The sequence below is a fragment of the Ambystoma mexicanum genome, chromosome 4p, assembly GCF_040938575.1.
Source record: "Ambystoma mexicanum isolate Mex_15411 chromosome 4p, UKY_AmexF1_1, whole genome shotgun sequence".
NCBI classification, from domain to species: domain Eukaryota; kingdom Metazoa; phylum Chordata; class Amphibia; order Caudata; family Ambystomatidae; genus Ambystoma; species Ambystoma mexicanum.
The window spans coordinates 1,220,228,183-1,220,250,454 of NC_090927.1; the positions used below are offsets into that span (position 1 = coordinate 1,220,228,183).

Below are 22,272 nucleotides of genomic sequence, written 5' to 3' on the forward strand. Positions count from 1 at the left end.
CTAAATCGATAGAAGCTTTTGATGCTATTCCTTATGAGCATAGGCTATTCAGCAAGACTGCCTCAATCTCTATGACTATCTTTATGCCAGGGATCTGGACGATGGCCAACACCAAATTGTTACAGATTACCAGGTGGGAACTCCTGCAGACAATCAACATTACCATAAAGGGATTCAATGCTCTCAATGAAGAATTGAGGGCCATAAGGCTGATGACCCTCCAAAACAGAGATGTCCTTCCTATGATCACAACAATGGATGGAGGTGTTTGCGCCAAAATCGGAGAATCAAGTTGCATGCTCATACCTTCTCACGATGATGAGTATGGGACCCTGACAGAGGCTATAACGTTGCTGATGAAGCTGCATGACAAAATAGAAGATGAGAAAGAAGACATTGTGGATGATAGCTGGTTTGCGTCTATCTTCTCATGGGTTCCACTAGGATGACGAATATCTTCAAGCTCCTGGGAGCAATGCTGGTGATGGTGATGTTTGGATTCTGTGAGATTAGGATAATAATTGCACAGTGCAAGAAGACAGCAAAGAAGGCTGTAGGAATGAAGATCATGATCGATGTTGAATCAGGGTTTGGACCCAAGAAGTTGACAGATGTAGAAATCAGAAAATATAGAGAGGCCATCATCTTAGCACCTGCGGGAACAAAGTTCCTGCATCCAAGAAATCACAGGAAGTATTCGGGGTGATGGATCTACTGTAATCCGAATGGACAATGTAGCCACATCGTCTGGAGTGTTGATGAACATGTAAAATCAACAGGATCCCTGAAGGGAGTGGTGAAGTTCTGGACTCCAAAGAAACACTTTTTCAAGAGAGCATTTCAAGATATGGAGAATGGTGAAGGAGTGGTTGATAAATCAACCAGAGGGGGGAATGTAGAGAAGCAACTGAATGCCTCTGCAGGAAGTCCCGCCCCTATTCTGCCTATATGTTGGAAACCGTAAATTACGACATGTGCAGCGCTAGTGACGGTGCCGATTACACAAAAACCCTTTGGGACAAGGTATCTATTGAGATAACCCTATGTGATGTACCCCCGAAGAGATGTTGGTCTCCTGATTGAGATCCTCAAAGAAGGGTGAAGATTTGAAAAGGAGAGGCTGGTGACATCACAAGAAATTAGTGTGACGCACTAAGAAGGAAGACCGAAGAAGAAAAGGCATAGAACTTATAGAATCTGATGGCGAAGAAAGGAATCGAGAAGCATTCATGTGCAGTATAAAGATTGCACTTGTGAAGAAGCACTACAGAAAATGCGAGTCGTTTTACAACAGTACAGATGCTGTAATGCAAGTAGACTGAAGGCCAGCTATACATAGTGAATAGACTGCAGGCGGTGCCGCCAAAATATATATATAGAGTCTGGACATTCAATGTCACAATTTGAGTAAGCTCAACCCGTGGAGAAAGGAGGATTGATGGCTGAATGTGAATGTGTGTCGCAGCAAAGAAATAAGCCAAAGCTCGAAGATGGAGCAAAGGAAGACTGCTTGGCCTGGTGTCAAAGGCTAAGGCAGCCAAAACTGGTTATCATTCCTTGAAGAACAGTGAATGTGAGACGCTGAGGCATCCCTTGTTAAGTTGCAAAGAGAGTACACCATGAGTGGCAAGTTTCTCTATTGAGCGTGTCCTTCTTAAGTTCCGGAAACTCCTCAAGACCTTCCTATTGTCCTCCTCCTTCTCTCTCCCTCTACCTTGCTCACCTAGCTCTTTATCCTTTTCATCTCTTCCTCCTCTTCTTGACAGTTTACTGCCTAACCGCCTGGTATACCTCGGAGTCTCACAGGTCCCGGGCCCCCCCACCTGTCCTCTCTGCACTTGCCTTGGGGCCCTGCACCCCACCCTCCCTCGTGCACTTGAAAATTAACCCAAGAGAGTGGCTCTCTCTGCACTTACCCCAGTCTCCACCAACTGGGTTCACTTGGACCTTCCACCCCACCTCTGACCGGCTGGGCACTTGCACGTTCCGAGTGCACCTTTGCCTGAAGATCGTCTGTCTGTTCTCCCTTGTATTCACGCCTTAATGTGCTCTTGGTAAAACTGCAGACTCACCCTCATGCCTATTTACTGTATCTAAATTGTTAAATGTATTGTATTAACTTACTCTGCCTGTGCAGACTATTAGCGCCTCTGAAATTCAAGGACTCTGAGCAACTGTTGATTGTCCCCTTGTTTCCACCCTCCTGGAGTGCTTTGAAACATGGGCCTCATTACACGGTAGGCGGTAGACATGGCGCTATTAGCATCATGGCTGCACCCTTACCGCATTCCGGGTCTGTGTTCCCGGAATAGGGATTTACCAGGTCATTCCGACCCTGGAGGACCCGGTATGTCCCCATTCTGGGAACCATTCCCCATTCCCATTGAGCCCCCGTAGGGCTCAATGGGCTCAATGGGAATGGGGAAGGAGCTAATAACGGTACCGCAATTTGCGGTACCGTTATTAGCTCTGAAGTCCCTTAGCGGGTCCCTTCCATAACGCCTGGTAAAACCAGGCATTAGGGGAGGGACCCGCTAAGGGACCTCGTAGTAGGGCGGTAAGGGATTACTGGCACAGGTGCCCTTACCCGTGCCTGTAATCCCTTACTGCCTACCGTGTAATGAGGCCCATTGTCTTATGTGTATGCGCTATATAAATAAACAATACAATTTAATGCTATAAAAGGGGCCAATTTACGGTTTCCTGTCACGTGAGTCCGGGATGGAAATAGAAGTGGGCATGTAGACCTGAACCTTGATAAGAACATGCTCACACTCCCTTATATTCCCAGAGAAGAAACACAACTAATTAAAAGGCCAAGTTCAAAGACAATCTGAATGGCAGAAGGCATGAGTGATGAGAGATGTTGGGCTCATTGGGTGCGGAGGTACGGTGAAGTCCACCTACCAGCACCTGGGGTACCAGCTTCTGTGCTGCTAGAGAATCGAATGTTCCAGAAGGGTACACGCGTGCCAACCAATTGTAGTGGGCCATATAACGAAGGGCCTTGTAGTTTGAGAGCTAATGATGTATTGTGTTTCTAATAACTGTTGAAGATGACTTGCCCTATAGGAGGGCATAAGATGCCCACCTTACTATAAAGACCCAATCACAATCCAATCCCTTATAGAAAGTATACTTAGATACTCCTCTTAGTCCTATCACAATCCAGCGTAGGTTTCCTAAGCTTGCCATGTAGTATGACATCATACTACATGGCAAGCTTAGGAAACCTACGCTACGACATCATGTAGTATGGATTTAATCTACTCCTGGATGAATCTCTTCCTCTAGTCCAGGCTTGTCCAACCTTTTTGAATGTGGGGCCGAAGTATTAACTTTTTGTCACCGAGTGGGCCGGCGAGCCAAAAGTCAACAACCTCACCCAAAGCAGTATATTAAAAAGCAATATTGTGTGACCTTTGACACAATAGCATCACAGGTAGTGATAGCCATGCAGTCCCAAAGATAGCTTTTGGTGTCATGGGCAGTGATGAAAGGTGAGTTGCTTGTGATGTCTTTCAGTGTCTATGTGTTAATATTTTTCTGAAATGGTGGGGGCGACCGAGCGTAGCGAGGGAGCTACAAGGATCTAGGGAGGGTTTGTGTGGGTTTCCCCCCCAAGAATTTTTTTTCAAATATGGGGTTGAAATGGTGCATTTTACAGCAGAAAAGGTGACCAAAAAGCCACAAATTTACAATCAGTTCTAAAGGGGAACATGAAAATTGCATGTCACCAACAGCAGAAAATAACATTTTACAACACAACACATTTTAATGATCAATGTGTCCACAGTGTAAGACAGCACTGTCACTGATGTAACACATTGGCATGCTGGTTGTACCCAAAATATGCCTCTGAAGCAACTTGTCTATGCTGGCTGTTCCCAATTTGGGCCAGCATTGTCCTGTACAAAGCCTGATTGATGCTGCCTGAGCATGTGCAGTGTGCCCAATACATATGGCAGCTTATCTCTGTAATACACATTACTTCTGTGGTGATGAAAGAAGCATAATGCAATTCAACAGATAAAATGTGGAAAAGCGATCACCCAAAGGTGAACCTAATTGAAGAAATGCAATGTGAGCACAATCTTAAAGTATGCAACCTAGCAGGCCTAGTGCACACTTTACCTTTTCTTTCTTTCACCAATAAATCGGGGGGAGAGCGCGAACGCAGTCCCCCACTACCAGAAATAATGCAGTCGCGTATCCCGTATTTGGGGACATAGCAGGGGTCAGCAAATCCGATGTGCAATGGGTAAGCCTCACCCTGGGAGATCTGCCCTTGAGATCAGATTCTCCCCTGCCAGCTAAGTATGAGTTGCATGCAAGAGGGCAGGGGTTGGGCCAGTTCTGGAAGCCCCTCTAAGCGAGGGTGAGAAGGCAGGCCCTGACCGAGCCCCAGCTCCCCCACCCCCGGAAGCTCTGAGCGTCTGCAGAGCTGCCTGTCCTGTGTGCAGGGGGAAGCTCCGGGAGGCAGAGCCCAGCAGAAGAGCAGATTGTAGCACAGTTCCTTTCTCCCACCAGGCCCTGCTCGGCCTGAGATTTGTAAAAATAGCAGTATGGCTCGAGCAGGCCTGTTGCAGTCTGCCCACTGGTCTGTCGGCCCCACACGGGCCCATGGCCCTTCTGAGCGGAGCTACTCAGCGCTGGGCCCATTGACACCATCATAATCACCCTGGACCTCGACGCTCCACCACCCCTGAATCTCAGAGTTCTGTTCAATGACAATGCTGAAGCTTTGACATCTTAGCCGTAACCATATGCCTTGTTGTGTCAGCCGAGCCTGCACAGCGCCAAAGGCAAGTATTCCCTTGACCGGGCCCAGAGGTCACTGAGTCTTCCAGTGCCATCCACTTGGCACGGCGGACTGTTCCCAGCGTTTTCTACCCGCAAATCAGCAACACTGCCAAACAGAACTGCATCATTGGGGCCCATTCATTGGGGCCCATGGCTGCTGCTCTCCGACATGACCCCAGCCCAGCGCAAAGGCACCTATGCTCCTGGTCTGATACTGAAAAGCCTGGCTCTGCTGAGATCCGAAAGACAAGAACTAAGGTATTTTGGGAACATGGTACTATTGTTTTTTGTGTTGCAACTGTATCAGCTCACACCTCTCCTGAAGGGTATAGGCTGCCCTCAGACTGCGCTACCAAAAGAGTGAAAATAAGTTATACCTGTTGGGCTTGCCTGTTTCACTTTTATGATTGGGATCACTGCTGCATGGGTATTAAGCACGTTATAAATAACCTATCATATCATACATCACAGCAAGGTGTAGAACTGAATTGGCAAAGGGACTGGGGCTCCCATCTGCGATATGTCAAGCTCCCACCCCACCCCCTATGTGGATCTGAATAAAATATGTGTAACCTTCATGAGCAACTTACATAAACATTGGCAGGTGGTCCACTGAGGCCCATTTGCAGGTTGCAGTGTGTTATTGGGGCACTACTAAGGTAACATATTGTGCGCTAGCCCTTGGTGTTCCTTTTCCCCGCCGCTTGTGCTTTGAGTCGGGGCAGCATTCTTCCTCCGCGTTTTGTTCAAAAAAAGTGTTGGTCACATTGTTATTCTTATTCAGATCTCCATTATGAACTGTGCACCAACCTGCGTCCAATGTTTTCAGCTCTGTGTCGTCCTGCTTCCAATTGTGCCTGAGTTGATACAGAAAATGCGTTTGTTCCGCATGCGTGTGTTTATTTCCATACATTTTTCCCCCATCTGCCATAGTTAAGTGTAGTTTGCAGCTCAACCGTAGTATGTCCAAAAGGGTAGGGTCTTTCAGTCACCCTTTGTGCTGGCTCAGGTGCCAGAGAACTCTATGGGGTATGCCCGCCGTGCAACTGGTGTTCCAGTGAGTTTTCAGCTTGCTGTATACACACGGTATTCCCCTTTCTTCTTTTCTGATGGCTATGCGCTTTAAAATGTGGTTGTCGTATAATTTACGACCTGCCGTGTCGAGGGGTCTCGCCTGCTTTCCCTCTGCTGTTCCAACACACAATGCTCCTGGCGGCATCAATTCTTTGCAGTTTCTCAGTTTCTGCCTGCGGCCGCTTATCTGCCAATGTGTTGTGGCCCCGTGTGTTCCTGCTTCCAAATGAAGGCCACGTTGATTTTAGGAAGGCAGTCATCTGCGCGGGCCCTCCAGGCTGCTGTGGTTTCCTCACCCCCTCTGGCCTTATGAGATTCCATTTCCGTTTTCTGCAGGCGCCAGTACGCTAGTGCTCCTTTTGCAGCCTCCCTGGTCACAGCTGGCAGAAGCGCCCAGCGTTTTGATGTGCCAGCGGGGTTGACAAATGTATTTATTTCTGCAATGTTTGTCGGATATCTGACAAACATTGCATAAATAAACAAATGAACACGTCGTGGCTGAGGGCTGTAACTACCTCTGTTGACCCCATGGGGTCACCAGAGGAAGTTACAGTTTTACACACAGGCACATTTTTTAAAATGTTTTTAAAATGTTTTTTTTTTTACTCAAGAGTTGTTCAGCATACGGCCTCGCGGGCCACATAAAATGGCTTGGAGGGTCGCATTGTGGCCCGCGGGCCATATGTTGGACAACCCTGCTCTAGTCAGTTGTAAACATCCTAGAGAGACCATCAGCATTTTGGTGGTGACATCCTGCTCTGTGCTCAATGGTAAAATCAAACCTTTGCAGGCAGATTGACCATCTTAGCAGTTTTGGGTTTTCCCCTTTCATTTGCATTAACCATCTCAAGGGTTGGTGGTTAGTCTGAATCACAAAAGTAGATCCATACAAGCATGGTCTAAACTTCTTCAGACTCCACACAACGGCAAAGCATTCACGCTCTATAGTTGCCCACCTTGTTTCTGGTTCCTTCAGTTTCCTACTGATGAAGCAAATGGGGTGCTCCCTACCTTTCTCATCCAATTGACTAAGAACTGCACCTATACCTATATTGGAGGCATCTGTCTGCACAATGAAGTGTTGGTGATAATCAGGAGCTCTTAGGACTGGTGCTTGACAAATGGCTTTCTTCAGGCTTTCAAAGGCTTGAGTGCACTCCTCATTCCATCTAACCTTTTTAGGGAATTTTGGAGAGGAGATCACATTCAAGGGAGAAGTTATGGTCCCATAGTTCTCTATGAAATTCCTGTAGTACCCAGTGAGACCTAGGAAAGCTCTCACTTGGATTTGAGCAGTAGGGGTGGTCCAGTTTTGCACAGCTTGTACTGTGCTGGGCAATGGCCTTATCTCACCTCCTCCTACCTCATGACCAAGGTAGACCACTTTACTCTAACCAATTTGACATTTGCTTTCCTTTATGGTCAGATGGGCTTTCTCAAGAGCCTGAAAAACATATCCAAGGTGATCAATATGTTCTTTCCATGTAGGGCTGAACACTGCAATGTCATCCAAGTATGCCATGCAGAAGTCCTCCATCCCATTCAGAACTTGATTAACCATCCTTTAAAATGTAGCAGGTGCATTCTTTAGTCCAAAAGGGATTACCTTAAACTGGTAGAAGCCTACTCGGGTAGAAAATGCAGTTTTCTCCCTGGCATGGTCTGTCAGTGCTATTTGCCAATAGCCTGAAGTCAGATCAAATGTACTGAGGTACTTGGCTGAACCAAGTTTATCCACCAGTTCATCTGTCCTTGGTAAAGGGTGGGCATCAATCTTGGTGACTGCATTAAAAGCTCTACAGTGCACATAGAATCTGAACTCCTTGGATCCTGCCTTTGATACTAGAACAACTGGACTAGACCATGGACTGGTAGAGGACTCTATAACCCCGAGATCAAGCATCTTGTTGACCTCTCCTTTGATGTGGGATCTCACATGTTCTGACATTCTGTAACCCCTGCTTTTGACAGGTAAACAGTCACCAGTGAGAATATTATGCTGGCCCCAAGGGGTCAAGCCTAGTGATAGAGAAAACAGGGAGGCAAACTGATTCAACAGAACTTTGCACTCCTCCTGTTGTTCAGAAGTCAGCTGAGAAGAGAGATGAACTCCTTCTATTTGTTCATCTAAAGGTTGGCCTCGGAGGAGGTCAGGTAGAGGTTTACTCTCCTCTTCCTCTTGAGCTGAAGCTAGAAGCAAAGCTCCTACATCCAGTCTCGAGACATAAGCCTTTAAACGGTTGGTGTGAAAGACTCTGGGAGCCTCCTTAGGTCTGCCTAAATCCACCAAATAGTTCACCTCTCCAAGTTTGCCCACAACCTTGAAGGGTCCTATCCACTTGTCCTGCAAGGCCCTCTGCCTTGTTGGCACTATAACTAGTACAAGCTGGTCTTGAGTAAACTCAACCATGTTGGCCTTCTGGTCATACCAATGTTTGACCAGAGCCTGACCTGCTTTCAAGTTATCACTTGCTTCTGCCATCATGTGTGACATTCTCCTCCGGAGACCAATCACATAGTCAGTCACTTTGACTGGCTTGGGGGAAGGAGCACTCTCCAACTCCTCCTTGACCAGGGCCAATGGACCTCTGACTGGATGGCCATAGAGAAGCTCAAAGGAACTGTAACCAACTCCCTCCTGAGGGACTTCTCTATATGCAAAGAGAAGGCATGACAGTAGAAGGTCCCACTTTTTTTTATGGGGTTCCTTTAGAGCACCTATCATGCTCTTCTAAACCTCTCTACCAGTTCATTTGTCTGTGGATGGTAGGCTGTAGAGAACGTGTAAGTGACACCACAGTTTTTCCACATGGCTTGCATGTAGTGGGACATAAAATTGGATCCCCTGTCGGATATCACTTCCTTAGGAAACCCTACTGTGGTAAAAATACCAAGTAGAGCCTTAGCCACAGCCTGAGCCGTAACAGTTCTCATAGGTATGGCTTCTGGGTATCTTGTAGCATGGTCTACTACAACCAGGATAAACATGTTCCCTGAAGATGTGGGAGGGTCAAGGGGACCGACAATGTCAAAGCCCACCCTCTCAAAAGGAACTCCCACCACTGGGAGAGGAACCAGGGGTGCCACATTCTTGGCTCCTCTCTTGCCAGAGGTTTGGCAAGTGTGACAGCGCCTACAGAATTTGTCCACTTCTGAACCCATCATAGGCCAGTAGAAGTAGAGAGAGAGCCTTTCCTTGGTCTTCTTGAAACTCAAGTGACCAGCCAAAGGTATCTCGTGGGCTAACTGTAGGAACTGGAGTCTGTTGGCAAGGGGCACTACAATTCTTTTGCAGTCCCCAGGGGTCGACTCAGTTGATTCACTGTAGAAGAGACCATCTTCCCAGCTTAACCTGTGCTTTCCAACTTCTTGCCCATCAAGTTGGTTATCAGCCTGCTGTCAAAGACTTTCAAGAGTAGGACACTCTCTCCGTCCTTTGCTAAAGTCTGCCCTGTTGGGTCAACCTTCTGCCAGTAAAGACTGCAGCTCAAGATGTTCAACAGGGTCAGGATCTCCAACTAAGACATTGGGCCTCATTACGACCCTGGCGGTATGGGGTAAACGGCGCTGTAAAAGGTGCCAGTGCTGTTTACCCCATACTGCCTCATTACGAGGCCCCCTCGCGGGACCCAGGAAGCAACGCCTGGTCAAACCAGGCGTGCTTACCGGGTCCCACGAGGGGAAGAGGGAGCAAACAACGGGCCAACTCGTAATGGCCCGTTGTTTGCTCCCTCTCCCATTCCCATTCAGCCCTATAGGGGCTTCCCCATTCCCTATAGGGGCTGGAATGGGAATGGGGAAGGACCGGGTCCAGGTCCTTGGAGGGAGGAATTACCGGGCCTTCTGAACTCGGAATGGCCCGGTAATTCCTCATTCTGAGGACCCGGACCAGGACGCGATTTCGGCGGCAGCTATGCCGCCAATAGCAGCATGGCTACCGCCGAGGTCATAATGAAGCCCTGTGTCTTCTTCCAGATCTGATTCTTCAGATGCTGGTTCAACCACACAAGGTTGCACCTCACAAGTTTCCTCAGCAGGTGGAGTAGTCACAGGAGTGACTTTGGACAATCTTGGTGATGTTCTTGTTGGTAGCACAGGTGTGCTGTCTGACTTTTTCCTGGAGGTCTTGGGTTTCCCCTTTGCCTCTGTTTTTCTAGAAATGGCAGTGAGCCATTCCTGTGGAGTGGGAGTAATATTTTCTTCCATCATCTCCTCTGGTGAGCCTCTCAAGGTTTTCTTCCTTGCAGACCTTGTGAGCTCCTGTTTCCTTTTACTGGGAGGCCTGGGGGTGCTTGACACAACTCCAAGAGTTTTAAGGTCATTACCCAACAGGACTCTCCCAGGCACTTCACTCTGCACACTCACAGGTATCTTGACAATCATATCATTACACTGGATGAGAGCTGGTAACTGGGGAAGCATTTGCACAGAGCCTCCAGCTAACTTGGTGAGGCATTTGGGTGCCTTAGCAACATCCACCACCTTGAAAAATGATTCATCCACCACAGTTATGCTGGCTCTGATGGCAGGGGGTTCCTGACCATTCACAGGAACACTATGTTTATAATACTCTTTAGTATTATCTGGGATGGAATTATAGTAATCTAGATTCTGTTGTTCCCACAAGCCCAGGGACACTAAAGAAACACTGGCTGAGACTCTCATGGGTTCATCAGCCAGTAGGTGAAAGTTTCCACTTGTCATAGGCACTTCTTCCTCTGGGGAGAAGGCTAAGGAGACAGTGTAGACCCCTGAAAGTTTACCCTTACATCTGGGATCCCTTTTCACATGGTCAGTTGACCCACAAACATAACATTTCCCAAATGTTTTGATGATGGGGGTTTGTTCTGATCTCCATCTGGTTTGGGTCCAGATGGTGCACTAGCCTGATTTTGTTTCCCTTGTGGTTTACCCTTATGTTGCTGTTTGTGGCCGTCTTTTGGATTGGAGGTATTAGAATTCTCTTTGTTGTTTTTCTTTGGTTGTTCCTCCTCATCCTTTTTCTGAGTAGCCCCAGAATCCTTGCTAGTAGCCCTGTTGGCAAGCCACAAGTCAGCAGCCTTAGCTAGCTTCTTTGGATCTATCTTCTTAGAATCAGCCAAGTGCTGTCTGAGCTCAGGAGAGCAGACATCAAACATAGACTCCAACATAACAAGATTTCTCATTCTTTCATAAGTGTTTACTCTGTAACCCTTAATCCAACTATCTAAGTTTTACAAACATTCACATACCCAGGTAGCCCAACGGGTACCATCATGCTTTTTGAGGGTCCTAAACCTCTTAAGGTACTGGGAAGGGAGTCTTCCCGAATCTAGCAATTAAAGCTCACTTCACACACTCATAATCCATCCTAACCACCTCCCCCCAACTCCATCACAACATCAGATGCAACAGTGGGTAGCTGTTACGCTCACCTGGTATCCACAGGGACGCCACCCAGCTGGGTTACTCGCTGGTATGCTTCTCAGCTTTGCCCTGATGTGGCCTGCGGGGAAGGTGCTGCCTGAAAATACAGGAGGACTGTGTTCAAGACTGACCGACTGGGGTAAGTATCATCCCTCCACCCCCGTATGCTTTCAGTCCCTCTGGCACCCTCTCCTCACCTTGTGGTAGAATTTGGCGTGCACTCCGTCCTGCCTTCTTTGCAGGGGCGCGTTGTCTTTCATGGGCGAGTGCGGTCCAGTTACTTCACTGACGCCGGCCCGTTTGATATTGTTCAGGTAGGTCTTATTGCTGTTCTTTAGTTTTGTTGCTATCCTGCATGCCTTTCTTTGTTTAAAATGTCTCTTTTTTCTCCCTTAGGTATGCGGAGCTTCAGCACGGTGAACTGGCTCATTTGAGCCCCTCTGGTAAATGATGGCGCATTAAGAGCGCTATGATGCGGTAAGTAAGCGCTATGCGCAGCGCTGCAAAGTCTTGCCTTTGCTAACCTGTGTTTTCCTTCTTTGTAGGTTGCGGTGTTCTTCAGCGCGAGTGGAATGTCCGGAGTGGTGCCAGCCGAGAGGCGACCAGCCAGGTAAGCCTTTTGAGCAGTTCGTAATTTGTAAATGTCTCTATAGCTTTCTTTAATGTTGCCTCTATCTTCCTCTTTCAGGTCGTTCTGTCTGGGAGGCGTGCAGATTCGCGGAAGCTGTTCTCAGTAGCTGCAAGTGTTTAAAGATGAAGACTGCAGGTAAGATGCTGCTGCTAATGATGTTCCTTTTGTCTCCTTGCAGGTTCTGCCTCTCCCAGGTTCGAAGGAATAACTGGACACGGTGAGCGTCACGTTGCAAGCTGCAAAGTAACACAAAGCATGTTCTGCAGTCAGGGTGTGGTTTACATAGCCAAGGTAAAGAAGTACCAGGGAAAGTAGTTCCAGGCCTGCCACACCCAAAACACTACACCGCAAAGCTTGGTTCTTAGGAACCAAGCTTTGTGGATGACTCCATGTTGGCTGACAATACAATAAAGTAGTTCCCAAGCACATTGTTGTTCATGGTGTATGAGCCTGGCACCATAGGCGCCAGGACTGGCCCCATGAGGGCTTTTGAAGAGGATGCCAGGCTCTAGAGGCCCGAGACCTGACTCTACCTGGTCAATGGGTTTGCCAGAGGGGGTTTTGGGCGAGGGTCGTGACAGCACTCCCCCCTAAGGTCCCTCACATGGTGTTCTTTCTGTCTGGCCCAGGTTTGGTTGGGAAGTTCCGATGGAATTTCCTGATTAGACGTGGTGCGTGGATATTCTCACTGGGCTCACAGGATCTATCTTATGGTCCAAATCCTTTCCAAGATATCTTTGACTTCGAATTCTGGTTTTCCGTCAACAAGTATGGGCTTAGGTGGTGTCCCAATCCGTGTGCCGGTTTGCATTGGTTTCAGGAGGGACACATGGAATACCGGGTGGATGTATAGATTAGGTGGTAAATCCAGTTTCATGACTGCTGGGTTGATAATTGCCTTAATGGTATAGGTTCCTAAGAATCTGGGATGAAAGGTCGGGGTCCCTTGATGGGTACGAATTTAGCGGCTAACCAAACTTTGTCTCCTACTTGATAATCAGGGGCCTTTTTCTAGTGTTGGTCGGCAAATCTCTTTTGTTTTTCTTTGGCATGAATAAAGTGTTCCTTTGCCCTTTTGAAAGCCTGAGTAATGGTTGTGTGTAGAGTCTTTACCGCTGGCATTTCCAAGCTGGCTGGAAGGTCTAGTTCAGAGGTACGTGGTTGTCTGCCATGAGGGGTATAGAAGGGCGCTTGTCTCGTGCTTGAATGCAAAGAATTGTTATATGCATATTCGGCTATCCATAGTAGGTCTTTCCAATTCCTTTGTTCGTGGTGCAGCATGCACCGTAAATATTGCTCGAGTATCTGATTGGTTCTCTCGGTTTGGCCGTCCATTTGGGGATGGTGACTGGTAGATAGCCGAACGTCGATCTGCGCCATTACACATAATTTTTTCCAGAAGTTTGAAACAAACTGGCTGCCTCGATCATAGACCAGAACCGAAGGGAAGCCATGTAGCTTAACCACGCCCTCCAGGAACACTTTTGTTAAAGTGGCTGCGTCTGGGAGGCCTTTGAGAGGAATAAAATGGGCTATCTTCGAGAATAAGTCCACAACTACAAGGATGGTGTTGAACCCTTGGTTTGGAGGTAGATCAGTGATGAAGTCAAGGGAAAGAGTGTGCCATGGAACTGGAGGAATGTCTAATGGTTGTAGGAGACCAGATGGTTTATGTTTCTGTGATTTATTTTGTGCGCAGACACCGCAGGACTGAATATACTGAATGATGTCCTTACACCAGGTAGGCCACCAAAAGTTCTCTTTCAACTCAGCTACGGTTTTGGCGATCACAGGATGCCTTTCGATCAGTGAATCATGATAGTTTGAAATAATATGCTGTTGTAATTCCTTCTTGGGTACATATAGGCGATCCCTAAAAAAAGGGTAGGTGGTCCTTGATGGTATATTGTTCTCCTTGAGTTTGCCATGCAAGGTAGGCATCAGGATTCATTGTCCATTGGATTTCTTTTCGTAGTTCTGCTTGTGTTAAGGCTGTCGTGATACCCAAGAGTTTGTCTTCAGGTATAAAAGGTACTGGGTCTGGAGTTGTATATACTATTTCATCTATGCCCATGCGAGATAAGGCATCCGCCTTTCCGTTTCTGACTCCTGGTCGAAATGTGATTACATAATCATATTCGGCGAAGAAAAGGGCCCACCGTAATTGGCGCAAGGACTGGGCCTTGGCTGTTTTGAGATATTGCAGGTTTCGGTGGTCTGTGATGACTGTAATGGCATGGCTGGTCCCCAGAAGGTAGTGCCTCCAGGCTTTAAAGGCGGATTTGATAGCCAGGAGTTCCTTGTCCGTGATGGTATAATTAATCTCTGGAGGTGAGAACTTTTTCGACCAGAAGGCCACAGGATGTAGCTGGCCTGTTTCCGGGTCTCTCTGTGAAAGGACAGCCCCCATTGCGAGACTGGATGCATCAGTTTCAACGATATAAGGGAGGTCTGGACGCAGATGTCAATGGATTGTAGCAGAGGTAAACCTTCGTTTAAGTTCCTGAAAGGCTTCTTCTGCTTCTTCGGTCCAAGCAAACTTTTTATTGTTTTTTCGTAATAGTACTGTGATTGGGTGCACAACCTGAGAGAAGTCTGGGATGAACCAGCGGTAGAAGTTCGCAAAGCCCAGCATGCTTTGTACCCCTTTCAGAGACGTCGGTGAAGGCCATTTCAGAATAGCATCTACCTTGTGCACGTCCATTCTGATGCCTCCTGGAGTAAGGATAAAACCAAGAATTCTACTTCGGTGAGGTGAAAAAAGCATTTTTCAAGCTTTGCAAACAAGCGATGTTGACAGAGCTTGGTGAGGACTGAACGAACGTGCCTTACTTGATCTTGTTCCGATGCTGAGTATGCTAAGATGTCGTCTATGTACACTAGGGCGCACACATCAATTAACTCCCTTAAGACGTCATTCATGAAATATTGGAATGCCGCAGGAGCATTGCATAACCCGAAGGGCATGACTTGATATTCAAACAAGCCGTACTTAGTGCGAAAGGCGGTTTTCCATTCATCTGCTTTTCTGACTCGGACCAGGTGGTACGCTCCTCAAAGGTCCAATTTGGTATAAATCTGGGCATCTTTAAGTTGGTCTAGCATCTCAGGGATAAGTGGCAAGGGGTAGCAGTTCTTCACGGTGATCTGGTTCAATGCGTGGTAGTCAATACAGGTTCTCAAGTCTCCTTCCTTTTTCGGTACGAAGAACAAAGGACTGGCTGCGGGGGACTTCGAAGGACGGATAAATCCATTTGTAAGGTACTGGTCTAAATAGGATTTCAAATGAAGGTTTTCTGGTTCTGTGAGAGTGTAGATCCTGCCTCAAGGGATTTGTGCACCAGGAATAAGGTCGATTTGACAGTCATAGGGCCTGTGCGGCGGCAATGTATTGGCTTGGTCCTTTCGGAAAACATCCTCGAAATCATGGTATTCACTTGGCATGGTATTAGTTGCTCCCAGGGTTGATACTGTTGCTCCAGGAGTCATGGCGATACAGACGTTGGGTTTCTCCTCTTGGTAATAGCAGGCAGGGGAGCAGTCACCGGGGAAGGTTAATTTTCGTGCCCACCAGTCTATCAAAGGGTTGTGAACAACCAACCATGGCATCCCTAGTACTAGCCTGAACTGAGGTGCCTTGATGAGATCGAATGAAATAGACTCTCGATGTCCGTCCTGACACAGCAGGGTTACCCTGGCTGTGCACTGGGTTACTGGTCCGGAAGCAATTTCTGTCCCATCCACGGTGGTTACCTTGTCCATAGTTGCTTAGAACACAAAGGAAGCCCCATCTCTGCTGACAGTTCTTGATCAATATGATTTCCAAATGCTCCGCTATCGATGTATGCTTCAACGGCATGCATTCTTGACGACTGTTGGTGGTTAATTAAGATCACTGGTATTGCAAAGTGTGAGTTCAGCAACTCGTCCCTCTCACACAAAAAACTGACCTCTACGTTTGTCGAGCTTGGTAGTTTCCCGATTCCTTAGCTTCATCCTTCTCTGTGGCCCGACTGTTCTTCTTGGGGGTTTTACTGGACAGTCCTTCATTAAATGTCCTGGTTTCCCACAATACAAACAAAGCTGTTGTTGTCTTCTTTTGTCCCGCTCTTGTTTTGTTAATGGAAGCCGTATCCCTCCAAACTGCATGGGTTCTACAGGATTTTCAGGTACACGGGGTGTGTTTTCCCTTGGTCGAACATACACGGTCTGAGGGTCCGTCTTAGACCGGTCTGCCTTTCAGTCCTGCAACCGGTGGTCTAGCTGCTGGACCAGATTTATGAATTCTGCACAGTCTCTGGGTGGATCAACCACCTGGGCTAAGACGCCCTTTAATTCGCCTCGTAAGCCTCGATGGAATAACGTGGTTCTTTTGTTTTCTGGCCACCTAGCTTCGGCAACCAGTCTGTTGAAGGTAGCAATGTACGTTAACAAGTCCTGATTCCCCTGTAGGAGGGACAAGAGTTCATTGTCTACTGCTTGTTTCTGGGTATGGCGAGCAAAAGGTTTTTCCATTTCTCTCTGGAACCCCCCAAAGTCATGTAATAGAGGATCGTCATGGGTTACCATGAGAGACTACATCGAGGAGATCCGCTAGAAAATACTTTTGACCTATTGACTTTGGCCCTAAGCCTTTTCTAGCTGATCTCCTTCCTAACTGTAGTCTCTCTTGTTCAACTGCTCAAAATACTTACCTGTTGCTTTTGCCTAATTTCTAATAACTTTGTCTTTCCTTCCCTTTTAAATTGCTGGAGTGCCATGTTGCCCCCACTTCATTTTGTGAGCTTAACTTGCCTGGAATTTAAGGGAAGTGGTGTGGTGTATTTATGATTGTGAGTTTGACCTTGCTTAGAATAGTAAAATGTTATACAACTGTTGAGTAAATAAATATATATTCTTTTACTTAGAAACCTTGAGTCAGTGTTTGCCTGAATCATAGTAATTGCTGTCCTTTGTGTAACTATTTGCACTGCTCTCTTACTCTTGAGATAAGTCTGGCTGCTCCGCTACTGCTACCACTATAACTGTGTAGTACAGGCTTGTACCAAAGCTGAAATTGTACTGTCACTTGTAGTCTTAATTGTGTGTAGCGTTCCCAAAGGGTACTGCATATAATTCTGCCTAACACCTATTAGGAGCCAGATCAAGTTTGAAACTGCCTAGTTAACCGTGCCATTCACAACTCTTGCACTCAGTTTCTAGGCTCAAAGCGAACTCTTTATAAACCCGCCAGAGTTCTTTGTTCCTCTTCTCAAATCCTGCTATGGGTAGGGAGGTGGCGGGGCTAAGTGCTGGGTGTTCCGGAGTGCAATTAATGGTGCTGGGGGGTTTGAGGTGGTGGGGAGGTCGAAGTGGGGACGAGGGAATGCCGTTTTTTGTAGACTGCCCACAATCGGCTGAAAAGAATCCGTCTTTTGGTTGGGCGACCTTTACAAAGCGAAATTATGACACAGAACCCTGCTATGTATTCCAAGATTCTGTGCAGGGGAGAAGATCTTTTTTGTACTGGCCCCCACTCTTTGGAACTCTCTGCCGATGCACCTACGTAACACCTCTGAATATCTTCCGTTTCGTAAGAACCGGAAAACATATTTATTTTGATCCTTCTTTGAATCAATCCTCACTTTATCTCTCACTAGTGCATAGATGCCTTCTGGCCTTAGCTCACGCTCTACAAATATCTTTGTATTATATTACATTAGGTATATCTATAACAATTGCGTTGAGACTTTCTGCTGCTAGCACGCTGCTTAAAGCAAAAATAATGTAGCCTTACTAGGCAGTGGTAAAATTCCACTTCTGTATCAAAACTTAAGTGTCAGAAGATGGGCAAAGGGAGGAGGAAGAGTAACCGTTGTGATCAATCACTGATGATTCCTCCCAGAAACCTGGTCTGGGCCCCTCCTCATGTGGCTAGGGAAGGGCAGAGGCTTCCTAATCACGACCTTGTGGGTGGCGTACTGCATAGGATCACATGGGGGGAAACAGACCAGGAAGACTGGGAAACCCTCCTATTTAACTTTCACCATAACCCCACACTTTTGATGGCTGTTTGCTAAACTGTAGAAATAAAAGAAACAACTTTGCACAAGTGGACTACAGGTCCCAGAATCCCATAGGTACTGGCATGAGGAAGAGGGCTGAAGAGGCCTGTGGTTGCAGCAGTCAGTCAATTACGCCTAACAGCCATTGCAGTAGTCAGGCACTGGAGCCTAATAGCCCACACCAGTAGAACCTGGGAGTCATAAAGGGCCCCCTCAGGTGCAGGCAATTGGAAGGAGAGGAGGGAGCTGGAACTGTGACTGGAATGCATGCTGTAGCAGTACTATGAGAAGCAAGATGGCACGAGGCGGGTAAATCGAGCAGAAGTGGGAGAACAAGAGGGAAACTGGAACACGGAAACAGCAGATTTCACCTGCGTATTCTGAGAGATTCCTGTTTCTCCAAACTCTGAAGAGCATAGGCTGTGCGGCAGAAGGTGTGCAGGAGAGCTGTCTTTCCCCATGTTACCCTGATTGCCTTGCTTGCCGCATTCTGAATGTGCTGGAGACTGAGGCGAGAAGCAGTTACAAAGCCGTGGGTCCCAGTAGCGAGAGGGGCTCCAGAAACGTGTGGCCGGACAGGATACACCTTCATGGAGGAAGGGTGTGTGTCCTTAAGCAGCCAGAAGCAGCAGAAGTCATGGTAGATGTCATAGAAGCAGTTCAACACACAGATCAAGTGCTGAATAAACTGGAGAGTGAATCTCGGCGTTCTAACAGCTAACCCAAAAATGATGCTTAGCTAGATCAGTGGTAAAATACTTTGGCTTCTTTGGAGGGAATGGTCTCGTGCAGTCCCAGTCAGTAAAATTGAGGCTGTAATGAAGACTTCGCCTCCCAAAACAAAGCAAGAGTTACAAGCCTTTTTGGGTCTTCTTGGCTACTATCGAAGATTTATTCCACATTGTTCCTCCATCTCTGGTCCTCTTTCTAACATACTTAAAAATGTAGCCCCTCCAGAAAGTACAGTGGCAATCAGATGATCAAAATTGTTTCAATAAGTTGACACATATATTATATGGTGAACCTGTTTTGAAAGTGGCAGACTTTAATTGACCCTTTATTTTGCAAACTTACGCTTCCCATATTGGTTTACGAGCAGTATTATCTCAGCTCCATGATGGGGTAGAACATCCAATCCTCTATATAAGCCGGAAAGGGTTTGATCAGGAGAGGAACTATGCTACTCTAGAGTTGGTAGCCCTTGTAATCAAATGGGCAATTACATATTTAAAATACTATCTAACAGGAAGGAAGTTCAGGTTAATTACTGATCATGCTCCTTTGAAACGGTTGATTTTAAGGAAATATACCCATGCTAGAGTCATGCACAGGTTTTTAGATTTGCAGCCTTATTGCTTCTCAGTGGAACATCGGAAAGGTAAAGAACAAGGGAATGTTGATTTCCTTTACTGATTTCGTGTAGAGGCTGAAAAATACAGCGACATTAGGGGACGAGTATGTGATGAATCATTGATGATTCCTCCCAGAAACCTGGTCTGGGACCCTCCTCATGTGACCAGGGAAAGGCAGACGCTTCCTAATGCCAACCCTGGGGGTGGTGTACTGCGGGAGGATCACATGGGGGAAGGGGGGCAGACCAGGAAGACTTAGAAACCCGTAAACCTGCACATTTGATGGCTGTTTGCCAAAATGTAGAAATCAAAAGAAACAACTTTGCAGGAGGAGACTACAGGACCCAGAATCTCAGAGGTACTGGGATGGGGAAGAGGGTTGAAGAGGGATGTAGTTGCAGTGTCAGGCAATTAAGCCTAAGTGCCATTGCAGTAGTCAGGCACTTGAGCCTACTAGCCCACACCTGAAGGAACCTTGGAGTCATAAAAGGCCCCCTCAGGTCTGGGCAATTGGAAGGAGAGGCGGGAGTTGGAACTGTGACTGAAATGCATGCCGTAGCAGTAGTAGCAGAAGGAAGAAGGCAGAAGGCTGGCAAATCCAGCTGATGTGGGAGAAATAGAGGGATGCTGGAACGTGGAAACGTCAGATTTCACCTGCGTATTCTGAGAGGGTCCTGTTTCCCCAAACTCTGAAGTGCAAAGGCTGCTCAGTGGAAGGCATGCAGGAGAGCTGTCTTTCCCCATGTGAGCCTGATTGTCGTGGTTGCCACACTCTGAACGTGCTGGAGACTGAGGCGAGGAGCAGTTACAAAGCCTTGGGTCTCAGGAGCAAGAGGGTCTCCAGAAACGTGTGGCCGGACCGGAGACACCTTCATGGAGGAAGGGTATGGATCCTTAACCAGACAGAAGTCATGGTAGAGGTCGGAGAAGTAGTATGACCCGCAAAGCAAGTACTGAAGAAGCCAGTGAGTAACTCTCAGCGTTCTAATACCTTGGGCGAGCATTGCTGGCAACAGTATCCAGTTCCCCGTTGACTCACGTGTGAGTTAAAGCGAGTGGACGTTTTTTGGTGACTCTGAATTACTTGAAAAATGGGAAATATAGCACTCGCCTGAAAAGGTTTTTTACTTGCATACAAAGAGAATACTGCTTATATCCATTGTTCACTATTCTAAGACTGTTACTATTCGAAGAAGTGGTCGTGTGTCACCAATTAAGGAGGGTGAATGTTGTGAAGACCATTCCTGAATACCTAACCTTACTAAAGACATGGTGGAAACCTTTAACTTGAGTATATAACATTAAGGAGTGGCTATGCATGCCTAATTGTGATTCCCAAAGGAGAGTTGAACTCTATCCTTCATTTTACATGGGAAACAATCCGATACTGAACTTTAAGATGTTTCAACTTTGAATACAACACCAAGAACTGGTTCTGTGTGCCTAATTGTGATTTCTGAAGACAGACTATATTCTATTCTTTACTTTAACCAGGCATACCTTTCCCGAATAGAAAGTTAAAGTGTATATGTTCCTGAAACAGAGAACAAGCATTGCCCAAGCCAAGAGACGCCCCATATTAACAACAATACAAGCCTTTCTCGAAGTTGAAAAGCAATCTGACTGTGTTGTGAAGTTACTTACAGCGAATTTGCCTAAAACAAAAGTGTGCAAGCATTACCTGATGCTAAGAGAGTGGCAACAAGGTTTCGGGTAACTTCTTAGGCTGATAGCTGGCAGAAAGTTATAAGTAAAGCTGGGGAAGGGAACTAGCTGCTTGTTAATATTATCTTGAAGTAGACATAACCTGTAGTGCCAAAGACTGTGGAAGACAGAGAGAAGTGAGTCATAGAGGCAAACTCATGTTGTTATTGTGGCAGCCCAGCAAGAGAGGCAACGAGGCTGCTCCCTTTGAAGAGAGATATTCAGAGGAAGAGTGCCTTGCCTACCAGAGTGTGTTGAAGTACTTTAAATGTTTATCTTGTCAAGGCCTGTCTAAAAGTCCAAATCACTGAAGCTGTGGTGGTATATCTAAATGTCAGTGGATGCAACATTGCAGTAGACATAACAAGGTGGAGTACTGTGAGACAAGAGGTAACTTTTCTCATGGTAAGAAAGTAGAAGTGTAGTTGTTGAAGTGGAAGCAGCAGCACTGAGAAGTCACCCTGCACATATGTAATGCTCACCTGGCTCCCACGGAGGCGCTTGTCTGGTCTGGGTTGCTGTGGCCTCTTCAAGCGTGATGCGGAGAATTCGGACCACCGATTGAACAGGACCCCCAAATCTTGCTTGTCTGGCCCGTAGGAATATCCTTCTGCAGATGAGAAAGGGGATTAACTGTCTGCTGAATAGTGTGCTTGCTCCCCCCTTTCCCCCTTCGTTCTTCTCTGACTTCCTCCAAAACCCCCGGTTTAAGCTCACCTTATGGTTTGGAAGGATGAACTCTCCATCCTGCTTCTGGTGCAGGGGCGCGCGTTCGTCCAGTTACTTCACTGGTTTTCAGAATGGCGCTGGCACATCCACTTGACTTTTCTGAGCGATACGCCGTAAATATGAAGATGCAAAAGTTCAAGCGTGAGCCTCCTTTTATGTTGTTTTTTCTGTCCTTTATTTCAGGTGCAGAACAAAGGCGATGCGTTGAGGGGTTAAATCAGGTGAGTTAGTGATGAGGGCGACCCCTCTAAATGTCTTTATAATTCCCCAGTAATGTCTTTTGTCCTTTCCCCATAGGGGCCGGGGTGCGGTACCTGCCAAAGATGCAGCTCCGACCCGAGATGTCGAATGGTTCACCAAGAAAAGCCGGTAAGTAATATGGCTGAAAATTCGGCTTTCCTCTTGTGTTCCCTTGCTCACCTTTTGTCTCTTCTTCTCTCCCCTAGGTGCAGAGATGTGGTGACCGGTGCTGAGAGCCGCGATGGAGCCGGGCGGCGTCTCGGGAACAGGCGAGTGAAGTCTTCCTTCA

General features: G+C 47.0%; 1 non-coding gene across 1 annotated transcript; it reads right to left on the minus strand.

Moving 5' to 3' along the window:
- Window positions 1–4,159: 4,159 nt before the first annotated feature.
- Window positions 4,160–4,321, minus strand: LOC138459992 (U1 spliceosomal RNA). The gene has a single exon (XR_011262763.1). It is a non-coding gene; the product is annotated as a U1 spliceosomal RNA (small nuclear RNA).
- Between the last annotated feature and the right edge of the window lie 17,951 nt (window positions 4,322–22,272).